Here is a 14,006-nt window from a genome sequence, read left to right on the forward strand (position 1 = left end):
CACTCCGGACCGACTGACGGGGGTCCGGGTCCGGGTCCGGGTCCGGGTCCGGGTCCCGCCGGAGGAGCCCCCGGCACCGGCTCCGGGCTCGGTCCTGCCGGGACAGGCGGCACGCCGCGGGCCTGAGCTTTGGGCTGCCTGCAGCTGCTGCCCAGGGCAGGGGCTGCCCGCCCCATGGAAGCCAAAGGACTACTGAGGCAAGGGCAGCCCTCGCTGATGCTGAGACGCTGCGGCCACAATTAGCAGTGCTGTGCCGCCCCCATCGCCCAGATGATGTTTGCTCCCTGCTGGTGGTAGCTCTTTTCTGCAGCACAGGGCCCAGGAGAGCAGCGGAGTAAATCTCATTCCTGCCCTGGCCTGCAAAAGATGCCTGAGAATGTCAGTTTTACGTCGAGCCCTCTATCCTGCCTTTCTGGGTTGAAATTTGGTTCACAGCTTCATCCCGAGGTCCTTCAAGCTCAGCAGCTGCTGTAAAAGCAAAAGTGGCCAGAAACCCTGGGAAAAGGCAGGCCCAGGCAGAGTGGGTCCTGCCGGACCCGTGCCAAGGACAGTGCTGTGGCAGCAGGCGCGGCACCGGGAAGCTGTGGGAGAGCTGCCTGAGCTGGGGTGGTGATTCCTGGCTCACTGCAGCCTAGGTACATGCCACCAGGCCCACGGCCTCCTGCTCTGGAGGAGGAACTTGACAAGGTTTGATTACCACTAATTGTAGGTGTTGCAGGTCCCTGCAAAGTTTAGTCAGGCTGAACACCTGCCAGCTTCCCACCTGATGGTGGATACCGTGACACCAAAGCTTGCTTATGTAGCAACATTTGTTCCTGTGGGATGTTCCTTTGCTGTGATTATGTGCTGTCAAATGTAAAACATTGCAAGTCTAGAATAAAAATACTGAACCTCCATCTGACTCAGCCCAGCCGGGCTGTGGCACCCTGTGCATGGCCCCTGCTCACAGGGGTGGGTGCTCAGACCACAGGCCAAGCCCAGCTGGACACCTGGAGCCAGAGGGTGTTTCCAGCTTTCCCTTCATCTCTCAGCACCTCTGCAGACAGGCACTACCTTTTCTTTCTGTGTTAACCTGGTGACAAAGTCTCTATTCATTTGTCAATGCTTTTCCCATCCTTGAGACCTCAACATGGGCCGGTGCTTTGGGTGCTGCTGCACCAGCCCTTGGAGCCAGATCCGCTCCCGCTGTGCAACTGCAGCCCAGCAGCTCCTGGAAGAGCCCTGATGACTGGGGGCACAGGTTCATATGATCAAAACTCTCTCTCCATCACGTTACAGGGCAGGGAAGCAAAAGACAGGGTTTATTTATAATCTTCCTCAAGTGGAAACCAGAAGAAGTGACCCGTTATTACTGGAGATTTCTCAAGCCACCCAGGAAGAAAAGTGATATTTAGTTGTCGTTAAAGGCTCAGAACTGCATAACAATTTCATGCTATGTTAACTTCTAGGTTTTCTTTCGCATATAAATTTTTAAGGAGTAAAATAGAAAAACCGAAGCACTTGACCTTTAATCACAGTTATTTGTGTGATCAGTCAAGTGTGGGAAAAAGCTAGTTTGTGCTTGAAAGATGCCCTTTAAAGCCAGATTGCTCTAATATGACACACAGCTCTCACAGTGTAATACAAAGGATCTCGCTTGCCCGCCTGCAGGCACGGCAGCTCCTGTTTAGTATTCACACGCTGGGTCTTGCTGCTGGGACAGTGGAAGGTATCAATGTCATGAAGCAAATCGGTCCAAGCCCCTGGGACAGCTCCATTCACTGCCGAGCCCCACAGGCGTGAACACTTTCCTGTCAGTGAGGAGCCAAGCAGGGAAGAGGATTTTGGATGTATATGGACGATTTGATGTTAGATATGTTTCACTAGAAGAAGGGTCTGTCATGCAAATATAGTACATGGCTTTTCCACTTATCTGAAATATTATTCCAAGCGCTTATAAAATCTTTATATTAGAACAGCTTTTTAATCAAGATTAAAAATTAAATTAAATTAAATTTTTTAAAAAAAATTAAAAATTAAAAAAAAATCTTTTAATCAAGATTTTGAAGTATCATATTGTTTTGGGGAAATGATCTCATGAATTTTTCTTTGGCAACACCAGATGACTAAAAGCCATTGCTGGGGTGAAGGAAGCAGAGCAGCCTTTAATGGAGACTATTGGATTTCTTCACTGTCAGGCACAGTGTATGAGCCTCTGAGCCCAAAGATGAGCCAGGGAGCAGGACAGAGGGGTCAGGGAACACAGCACAGGGGTGCTGTCCTGGGATGGCACAGCAGACAGCTCCTCGAGCACCAGCAGCACAACAAGGGGCCAGTTTCTGCAGGCAAAGGAAGAGGAATACCCAGATTGCTTCTCACCTCTGCTGCTCACATCCAGCTCTGGGGCTGCTGCTCTGACCTGCTCCGAGGTGCTGCCAGAGCTACAGGTTGAGCCTGTGGAGACAAGCAGGAAAGCAAAGACACCAGGTCATCCAGGCTCCAGATCGCCAGGGGAACTTGTGCGACGAGCAGGGCCAGCCCAGAAAACGTGTAATTGGCCGAGCTGAGATATTACCTGCTGTAAGTGGAGACAGAAAAGTAGTTTTGTCACCACAGTGAAAATAACCCTCCTGGGGAAAAAAAATCAATACAAACACCAAGGAAAGAGAATCAGAATCCAAGACCATCAATTCCTGAGATAAAGAGTTGAAAGTCTCAGTGGGAGGACAGCCAGATCTGGACTGAAAAACAAAACTTTGCTTCTTTTGCTGACAAATTACTTTTTATGCGAAAGGACAAAGGAGCCGGGAGGATGCGGGTCTTAATGTATGGCTGGAAGAGCAATCCTTGACAAAAGACAGAGCAGGCAGAAACCTCATGGAAGCTTTTGCACTTCTCCTTTCTCTTCCACACATGAAAGGATTTTCCTACAATGGAAAACAAGGGATTTGTGCAATTTCGTACTGTTTTGGGCTTGTCACACAAACATGCTCCAGGACTTTTGTTGCTTCTGCTGTGACAAAGGCAGAGCCAGAGCAGAGGAGGCAACAGCAATACAGCACAAGTGTGTATGGCATTAGGGAATATCCCACTGAGGAAAGTGGCTCAGGTAATCTGGTCCCATTGGCACCTCCCCAGCCCCCACTCCCATCTGATCCCAAGGATCAAACTCCACTTCCCAGGGGCACAACACTCCATCAAAGCCAGTGCCGGCCGATCCCTCTCTTGCCCTCCTACTACCTGGCAGAAATCACAGTGAAAATGAAAGCTAATGTAAAGCTTCCCTATAAATCTCATGTCCAAAGCTGCACAGCTCAGCCTCATGGCTGCAAAGGAAAAACCCTTCTACCTTCTAGGCTGTTTATCTGCCAATACAAAGCAACCAGAGCTGTGCAGTTGTTTTTAATAGCTCAGTCTTTTTGTCAGATGTGTACTCTTTGCTTCAGGATCTCTGCACTATAAATGTTTTGCAGCAGCTCTTTAGCTTTTAAGGTAATCACATAAAAGACCCTTGACTGCATAAAGGCAGCTAATCTGGGTAAATGCCTTTAAGCATCTTTACGTTTCTTGCTAACGGATTTCCAGGCAGCCCACAGAGATCCACGTTCTAGAAAATAATGTAAAGTAGAGTAACTGTCTAATTTTTTTAAATGCCTCACATTCATCATATACTGAGAAAATTCAGAGCTCCAGGCAGCATAAAATCATTACACTTACATAAGTCATACCCATTCTGTCATCATCAGTATGAATCCAGCCTTTGGCTGGGGCACGGATCCACTCGACATTAAGTTCCAACTCGACCAGAGACAAATTACCACACATTGCTAATTAGAACCAGACAGGAGGGATCCAGGCACTGCAATCTGGTGACAGAGCCTGAAGGGCACACTGAGGCATGCACTGATCTGGGGAGTCATGTGTGGAAAAGCATGTGTGGGATCTCCCCCTTTGGATCACGCCCTGGGAGCAGTGGGAGGGCCCGGGGGGTGATGCCATGCTGTGCCTCCCACTACACTGAGCCAGAGGTTACCCAAGGGGAGAGAGAGGGAAGTGGGACCCCTCTGCAGGAGTGGGTCTCCCTGAGTGCCCTGGCCTGGTCACTGCTGACGGGCCGTGACCCGGTGCTGATGTTCACGTGGGCGGCACTGAGTGAGAGGAAACCCTTTGGTGCCAATAGAAAAGTAATTTAGAGCTCCAGAGGAATCCAACCATAATTCAGTGCTAATTAATGTCTAATTACTTTAAGTAAACATATTGAATTTGGGACTGTGTCCTACTTCCCCCATTCAGTCACTTCTGAGCAGCATGGCCAGAAACACTGACCTCCTATGCTCCCATGGCCAGTGAGCACAAGCACCTGGGCAAATTCCACCCCATCCCCAGCAGGACCCAGAGGCTCTGGAGCTGCTCTGCCCCTTCACTGCTGGCAGCCAGCACAGACCTTCATGATGGAGACTTGCACAGCAGAGTCACTGTGCTGGGGGGCCTGAGCAGAGGGAGCCCCAGCTCCCTGGGGAGACAGGTCCCGCCCTGCAAAGATGCTTTGCTGATGGCAGGATGGCAGCACCCTGATCTTTGCACAGACAGGCTTCTTGCCCCTTAGCCTACCCCTCTGCTGTGGCTTCACTTACGCTGCTTGAAAGGCAGAGGTGCAGAGTGAGAGCTCAGGTGTGTGAGCCTCTGAGAGCCGAGGGAGGAATGAGGATGTACCTCAAGTATAATGGTTCAAACAACCACTAAAGTAATTTTGACACCAATTTGAACAAAGGAGTTGTCTTACCTTTGATTTGCTCTCCTTTTTTTCCTGTCTGGTTTCATTAAAACCACTTACAGAGATTTGCAGCAGTTCTGTTTGAAGTGCTGTCATCAGGATTTTCATTTTCAGTGGCATTGGAAATGATCTTACAGCAGGCTGGTTACCTTTCATGAAGGGATCTGCAGTGTGTGGCCATCACTCATGGTTGGAGGCATTTCAGACAGGCCAGATCTGCTGGTCATGTGGCTGCTGAGGTGACCATCTGGCCTTGAGCACCAGGGAAGAAGTTCCAGAGTGGCCACAGCAGAGGCCAGTGGCTGCCCTGGTGCCAGGCTCCCACCACATCCTGAGCTCTTCCCAGGCCTCCTTTGGTGGCTTCAAGCAGTGCTGCACATCTGCAACCCAAACCTTGGTTAATTTGAAGGCTAAGTAAGTGCAAGACTGGTTCATGCTGCTTCTGAGGGGAACATGCCAAAGGGGAACCCCAAAGTGCCAGTGCACCTTGGGCCTGGACTTCCCAGTTTCATGGTGTTTCCCTATTTATTAAGAGCTTTTTTTATGTTTAAGTCTTTGTGCTGATCATCATTTAAAATTACCAAGGTTTCTAACTTTCTTGGCCCCTCAACAATGTAACAGTAAATACCCTTTAGCAACGAAGGCACTGAAGTTGCAGCACTGAGCTGCCGTGGATTTCCATGGAGTGATGCTGTTCTGGCTCCTACTCTGGCAATCAGAGATGCAACTTGCATGGCACACTGATGAGGAAAGACACTTCAGGACACGCTCTGTAACTCAATCACCTCAAGACATTTGCCAATTATCCCCCAGTCATGGGGTGAGGGTGACAGGGAGGTCACACAGAGTGAGTCTTTTCCATTTGTCCATGATAGAAGAGGGGAATACACTTTGCAAATGATAATTAGCAATTTGCTCCAGCTGGGGCTAATTCCTAGATGCATTTTGCGCTCCAGGACTTGGCACTCGGGCAGACTCTAAATAAGGCACCAGCACGGTGTGTCCAGCTCCATTAGAGCTCTCCAGTAATTACAGAGCGCTCGGTGCACAGCAGAGAGTTGGATAGCTTTCCATGCCTGCTGTGCCTCTGCTACCCCACCACCCTGCCAGGGTGGGATGCAGGCCCTGGAGAGGGACCACCTGCCTCTGGCCACACCTCTCATGGGGGTCCCACCAGCTCTGTCCTGATGATGGAGACAGGGACCCTTCTCAGTGGCACCTCTCAGCCCTGCTCCCATCCCGGCTCAGCATTGACCAGAGGTGGAAGGAGGTTGGGGAAAGGGCTGCAGCTCAGGGAAGCAATAAATTCTGCTCCACTCTAAGGTGCACTCGAAGCCCAGGGCAAGATTGCGGTTTAGGTTCACAAAAATCCTGCTTAAATAAACAGAAAAGGAAGAAATCCTGGAGAGAGCATCAAATCTGCATCATAATTAGGGAAAAGAACAACAAATGGCAGAAACAACCTGTTCCCATCTGCAGCTGCTGTTTGTTCCTGCTGCATCCAAACAGCCGTGCACCAAGCCTACCAGGAGCCTTGTCTGGAAATTGTTTCATGCAATAAGAGTGGGAAAAGAGCCTCCTTCTGTGTGTATCGCAGATTCTGCTGTAATGAAGCATCAGAGAGGATTTTATCAATCAGACACTTACTGCTGTCTCCAGCCTGGTACCAGAAGTGGAGTGCTCACCCCTGAAAAGGTCTCCATGAAGAGAGCCCACTCGGGGACAGCAGTTAGGCTCGGGACCTGGGGGTCACCCTGGTGTGGGGCTGGGTCTCTGCCCCTTGCAGTGGTTCAGGTCACCGTCACATCTGACCACCCAGAGCAGGAGGGTGCAGTTCTCAGTGCATGCATTTCAGACATTATTCAATCCCAGACTGACTAATTTATCCATAAGCCTTCCTAATGAGTCTGATAGTGTAGGAATGAGAGAAAGCAGCATTATTATCTGTAAACAGCAGCAGCTGACAGCATGTTTAATCACAGACTGCATAAAGGTGACATCGGTGGAGGACAGGATTAGACAGTTCTCCAATTAGTCACACAGCAAAGGCACGAACATGGAGCCTGAGGGTCACTGAACCCAAACACAAGAGCAGCAAAGATTGGAGCCAGAGGCTATCAGTGAGGGGGAGGCACTTGGAGCTGGGGGCAGGCTGAGCTGGAGCCCTCCCTGACATCCTGAGGGCAGCTGGCATGCGGGGAGAGCCCAGGCACCGCTGCAGAGCCAAAGCCACCACTGGTACCCCAGGTCCTGCACTGCCTCCAGCTCTGCAGGCTGCCTGTGCCTAACAGGATTTTGCAATCCGTGGTGAATGTGCTAATGGGATAGAGAGGTAAGGAGTTCATCCTAGTCACTTTTCTCTGCTTCTTTCCTTTTTATTCTGAGCATCTCTCCCTGTTTTCTCTGGCTCACCTCTTCCTAAGGTCTGCAGATTAAAAGCATTAATTAGAGTCAGAAATTATTACGTGAATCCTATTTATCACAAAGCAAATGGGATCCAGTGGGCTGCAGCCTCGGGAGCCATGGCCATTGGTTTACAAGGAATGCTGTCAAGACCGTGGGGGTTCTCCTCCCCAGCCCCCATTCTGGGGGATGCAGCTTTCAGGACTGGGGAGCGCACAGGAGAGAAGGGAGCACAGCTGCAGGAGCTGCTGCCGATGGGCCACAACTGAGAGGGAGCAATGATGGTGTGAGAAGCACTTTGGTGGGGGCTGGAGGCTCTGCACAAACTGCAGGGAGGTGCTGGGTGTGCGAGGCACCACCAGGCAGCAGGGAAGAGCCCTGGCCCCAAGGTAAGAGGGACTGCAGCATTACTGCTGCCATCTCTGCTTCCACAGCAAGCAAGGGTTAGCACATGCCCTCTCTTCTTCCTAATCCCAAATCTTGGGTTAAACCAGTAGATCCTCTGTGGTGAAATCCAGGTGTTTTGATTTATCTGTGAGAGATCTCATTATCAGCCGCAGCAGCAGACTCTGACCTTTCATGGCAGGGCCCCTTTGAATTTACCTTCTGCCCCGAGGTACAAGAGAAACCACGAGAAATCAATTTTTCTTCCTCCAAGACCCCCTAGTTTTCAAGACCTTTTAAAGGACAGAGAAACCATAACTGGGACATCTGCCTTTAAAAAGGTCCTTCATCATGTTAGATTTTGATTAATCAGCCTCCTATTCTCCCATCAGTTCCACAGTGGAGTGCTGGGGACCTCCTGGCAGCCCCTCTCTGCAGAGGGAGAGAGAGGAAGAGGAACAAGGAGAAGGAGGGGCAGAGGGAAAAGAAGGAGAGGGAGGCTTCCTTGACTGGGGGAGGCTCTAGCCCCTGTGCCAGCCTGCACTCCTGGTCCTTCTCCTGCTCCCGTTAGGGAAATGCAGCACCATGCTGGGTGCAGGAGGCTCTGTGGATGCTGCCAGTTACCAGTTCCTGCTCAGCTGATGCCTTTGGCTGCCCCACAGCTGCCCCTGAGCTTTGAGATGGTTCCTGGGCTTGCAAACCCTGACACTGCCCGACTTGCCCCAGCAGCCACCAGGCCCTTGGCATAAGCATCACCCTCACAGAGGAGCCTTGGGGGGGTAGGTGCTCATCCCAGCCCTGGTCAGCAGGCACAGGGCCCCAGGGAGCATTTCAGGCTCTGAGTGACAGGAGGCAGCCTCCTCTGCCTGCCAGATAACATATATAATTCAGGTGAAATATTCATTTAAGACCATCTGAGCCATGGCAATAATGCAGACATTATGACAATACAGATCAATAAGCCCAGAGAGGATCCTTCACTGAAACACACTGCAATTGTTCAAACCAAGTCTTAATTGTGACAGGAATTGATTTCCCTCTTCTAATATCCCTGACTTTTAATTAAAAAGTAGTTAAGTAGACAATACATTTCCAGGATCATTTAGAGGCAGGAGAACATCAAGGAGCACACACTTAAAATGCAGCAATGGTGCCTTGTTAATACAATGGGACCAACTACAGCCTGGGGAGTTGCTCTGTGCAAGTCAGAGATGCCCGTGGCTGAGCAGGGCACAGGAACACCAGGACCCCCAGGCCAGCACCCACAGCCTGTGCTCCATCCACTCCAGCCTCAGTGGGAACATGGGCACGTCCCCATTTGTTCTCTCCTGCTCCCCAGGGCCCTCCATCCATCTGCATTTCACACCCTCTTGCACACAGGAGTGCCTCTAATAGCTCTGATTATCCAGCAGACTCCAGCACTTTACTTTGCCCTTGGAGGGTGGCACGTGGCAGAGGCTGGCAGGGAGGACAGGCAGGGAGGGCAGGCGGGCAGGACAGGCAGGGAGGGCAGGGGCAGGCAGGGCAGGACTAGGCAGTACAGCTCCCACCACATGAGGGAAGGGCAGTCTCTGCAGCACCAGCTGCCCTGGAGCTCAGGGGGATGGGCACAGCCCCGAAACAGCCTTTCCCCCACCCTCCCTGTGCTCCTTGGGATGGTCCCAGGATGTGCCCGCAGCACAGAAGAGGCTGGGAGGAAGGATTGCTAAAGCCCCTGTGAAGGGAGGGGGTGAGCTTCTCCAGCTTTTTTCTTTTGATTTCCAGGCAGTAGAAGCAGCAGCACAGTGAGAACGTGAGGAGCCAGTTGTGAACCAGACGTTTCTCAACCATCCTCCATTAGAGTAAAATGCACCAAAGCACCTTAATCTTACTGGAGGATGGCCATTAACATCAGAGACTCCATTAAAAGAAGAAATGGGCCTTTTATCTACTAATCAAGAGTCATAAAGGAAAAAACTTGGAAGGCACCCATAAATGCTCATGAGGAGGGAGGGGCTGCACACCCCCTGCTCTGAATCCCCCATGTACAGATCCTCCTCTGTGTCGATGAACCCACCTGCAGTGTGTTGTTCAAAGCCAGTAGTGGTGGAATTTGGAGCAGCAGCTCAAAGAAGGAGAGGTCCAGGTTCTAGAGATTGTGTCTCTGCAAAAAGGGGCTGAAATAGCTTTTGACTGTTCTCACAAACATGTCTGGTATTTACTCTGTGGTGGGTATTTAAGTGGTCAGACACTGCAGCAAATCCTGTTTCCCCAGGACTGATTAGATTAGAGAGCAGAGGTGCTGGAGAGCTTGCTGATATTGCCAGGAAGGGAAAGCAAAGACTGAAGAAGATTCTCAGAAATATCCCCCCCTGCTATTCTCCCTCACAGCCCTTTTTTTGCCAGTCAGAGATGCAGAAGCATCACCCTTGCAAACACAGTGCAATTATTTATATCCCTTGGCTCATCAAGTATAAGCCAAAACTCAAACAGTGAGAAATGGTCTTCTGGCTACTTGAACCCCCCCAACAGCCCCACAACACTGCATCCCTGCCAAAAACCAGTGTCTGCCTGCCCCTAAAACTCCCTTCCTAGAAAGAGCAAATCCAGCAACCAAGCGCTGAACAGCCCCCGAGGGAAGGACAGCGCTGGCTGGCAGGGTCACCAGTCTCAGGAAGGAGTGGGATAGCCCAGACAAATTCCCTGAAGAACCTGTGGGGCTCTAGCACCTTTTCATGCTATTAAGCTTTTAATTCATCCAGCTTTGTTACCTTGGATATTTCGTTCTCTAAATCAAACAGCCCCCAGAATGATAAAACCCTTCATTAACACCACTGTGCTCTTGCCTAAAACAACAGCACATGCTCTCCTGCCTTTTAGTTTGATTTTGCTGTTGCTTGGGACAGGATTAGAGAGAAATAGATCTACTAATTCTTCCAATATCCTTCAGCAAGCATCATCTTGGACCAAAGAGGACACAGAATGCCAGTGCTAGTAATTCTGAAAAAGCTCTTCCCTTCCAGATGGTTGGCGTCCCTTGATGGCACCCCAGGCTTTGACATACCCACCACAGGCCTGGAGCAGCTGCCAGCCAATGCCATACTCAGGTATTTAACCAGCCTGTCTTCTTAACAGGGAATTTTCCTCCCTGTTCAAAGCCTTCACAGGAGTACTGCATGGAGGACACACATGAAGAGACTGACATACAGTTTGTGACTCTTCTTGCTCAGACAGAAATTAGCATTTTGCCTTTGAAGGGACAGAGGCAGTGCCATCTCCTGCTGCAGGGCTTGGGGCCAGCAGAACCCATCCCCACTGTGTCAGGAGCTGGCAGGTCTCTCCCTCCAACACTTCTCCCTGCCACGGCCATGTCCAGGGACAGGACAGAGCGCTCAACATGGAAAGCCCAAAGGCCTTCAAGCTGCCCACAGCTGCCGTCCTTACCCAGCCCTTCCTTGCCCTGTGGCCCTGCTCTCAGCTCGCTGTTTTGGCCAACAGCTTGTCTCACATCTGACTGCAGTGGGTTTGGATCCTGCCCTCCCACTCTCAGGGCAGTCACAGTGCTCTCCTCCGGCCTGCCCAGGTCACCTGCTGAGGAACCTGCGGGACATCTTATTCCACTTTCCATTTACTGATGGTTTTTTGGAGCTGTTCATAATCCAACTAGCTGAAGTGTTGCAGCATCACAGTGGCCTTTCCCAAACAAGCCAGAATTTTCCAGCTGGAAACCTCTGGCTTTGTGTCAAGTTCCAGTTCCCCAGCCAGCAAGTCCCAGTGCCAGTCAGTACGTTCACATCCAGTCATTAAGCTCACATCAGCTGTCAGCCCGTTGTTGCAGCGCCAGAATGGCTGTGGTCAGCAGTGTCACCTCTGCAGGGTTGTCCCATGCCTGCAGAAAGGCTTAGTCTCACCAGACATCCTTAGAAGCAAATGTGGCAGTTGGGTCTGTGACGGCTTCCCATCCATCCCAGGAGGAGCATTGCCTCTGTCTTCACTGGCCACAAGCATAACTAACACGGGCCCGGAGCAGCCAGAGCCCTGCAGCACTGAGAGCAGAGCCGAGGGGAAGCCTGGCCCCTGCACTCCACACAGGGCTGCGGTTTGTGGTTTGTTTTCTCCTGTAACTCTCTGTTCCCAACCCTGTAACTGTTCACTCTCAGAACCTGACCTCAAGCCTTGCTAAATGAATTTCTCCTCCGTGTTACCGTCAGGGCTGTGCGATGCCGGGAACGACGCTCGATCACGGCACTCCAGGGAAGCACAGGGTCTCACAGGGCATGGCCAGCTGCCAGGCTGCGTGGGGCTGGAGGCTCTGCCAGCGGCACAGACCCACAGCTCAAACACTCCTGCCTCCTTGCAGAACAGAACGATGGCAGAAACCTCAAGAAGTTCTGCAGGTTCGGGAAGCAGCACACAGGGATGTCCACGGCTGGAGCCCAGAGCTGTGCAGAGGCCTCAGTAAAGGAGCCAGGCAGAGCCAGGCCAGCAGCTCGTGCTACAGGACGGGTGGCTGCGCCAAGGTGGGCAGGTCAGCGCAGCACAGGCACAGACAAGAGCTGGCTGCCTCCTGCCACAGCACATTGGCCCCACAAAACGTGTCCTCCAGCCCTGGAACCTGCTCACCCACTGGCCACAGCCACAGGAAAATCAGTGTTGATGATGCCACAGGAGACGAGCATGAGCTGAGCATTCAGATCCCGTGCAGACTTCAGAGAACAGTGAAGTAATTGAGTATTGACTGAGATGTCCCAGGCGAGCCCCAGACAAACATTACGTTCTGCTTAACTCAATAATTACCATTTATATTATCCCTTCCCACACTCTATCTTTATTAAGCTGAAAGGTCTGTAATTAGCTACTTGCTTTAAGTGTAAAGTTTTAATTAATTCATATTATGAAGTATAATTGCTTATTAGAGATAACATTGCATGATCTATCACACCGGCATCACTCTGTAATGTTTTAACCAAAATACAAGTTTGTCCCAGTGGGTAAGCAGAAGCCCTACAAATCAGGCACTGGGATGCAAAACTTCCTCTGCAAAGCCAAAGGGAACCAACAAATGGGCAAATGATTCAGTACAACCCCTCCCAGAGCTGTGCCCCCTCTGAGCCTTCTGAGCTGCAGCTCCTGCCGCTGCATCAGCCCCATTGCCCACGGCAGCACCACGCCTGCAGCTGCATTTAACGGCTGAGCTAAGCTTTGATTCCAATTAATTTAGTTGTTAGAAGAGTTTTAGTTTAGTGCTTGAGGTGTTTTTTATGGAGGAGTGTCAGCACAGCACATCAGCTCAGGGCAATTTCAGGTGGGATGAGCTCTCTCACCATATCATGACAACTGCACAGCACTTGCACAACTGCAAAATCCCTACAACATCCCAAACGAACACCAGCCACACAGAGGCTTAGAGAAACACCTTACAAATGGCATGATAAATTACTGACTTTGTGGCATTGGGGCTGAATTAAAATAATAAAGCAAAGTTTTCATCTGCCAAAAGCTGTATCCATGGTGCTGAGGCAGCAGATGGTCTTTCCTGGAGATAAAGGATTTTGAAGCTTTGCCAGTGCAGAGGGAACTGGATGGAGGTTTAACATGTGTATTGTAAGATTTAAGAGGAGAGTACCTGGTGGTGCAGCCTGACTGGGCTGGCACAGCTGAGCCCCCACGTCCCACCCAGGGCCAGGACCCACCGTGACACACAGCCCAGCCCAGGGCCTGCTGGATGGATGGATGAGTGGATGGATGGATGGGTGGATGGACCCAATTAGTTATTTGTTGGGGTCCCTTCGTGCTTCCTCAGGAGGGAAACCCCAACAAATACAGCCTTCCCTTCACTCACACCAACAGCCTCTTCTGGCTCCGTTTTATGAGTCATTAATTCCTAATAAGTAGAAAACTGCCTGATGGGCTTTGGACAGGAATATTTACTGTATCAGAGGCAATCCACAATCTAAATTACCAGCTATAAATCAGGTTTTGAACGTCAATGTATCTTTAATAATGATAAATGAAGAATTTATGGATGCTGCTAAAGTTCATGTCAGGATTTTGATTTATGGGCACACTCAGCTCAGGTGGAGCCATCAGCCCCAGGCCCAGCACCTTGTCACAGATTTGGACACCATCACTTCTCTCGCCTGGACTTCAGTGACTGCCAGCCCTGCTCTCCCTCCTGTGCTGTGGGGCTTGCAGGCTGGCAAGGCAGGGGCTGATCCCCTTCCCTGCCAGCCCCTGGAAGCTGTGCCACAGGAAGCATCAAGCTCTGTGTCACGAGCCAAGGCTGTGACAGCTCCCCAACCAGCCAGAGAAAATGTTAATTGCAAAGCAAGTCATTAGTGGCTACAAAATATGACCAATGCAATTACACTGAGGGTTTTTTCCTCTGTCTGTCCAGAATCTTGGCATGGAACAGTCCTATAATTAGATGACAAAACTGACAGGCAGCTCCAGTGAAACCAGCAGTCCTCACCCTCTGCAGAGACTC

Source organism: Pipra filicauda, unplaced genomic scaffold (genome assembly GCF_003945595.2).
Source record: "Pipra filicauda isolate LSUMZ 115617 unplaced genomic scaffold, ASM394559v2 scaffold407_size631318_pilon, whole genome shotgun sequence".
Lineage (NCBI taxonomy): Eukaryota > Metazoa > Chordata > Aves > Passeriformes > Pipridae > Pipra > Pipra filicauda.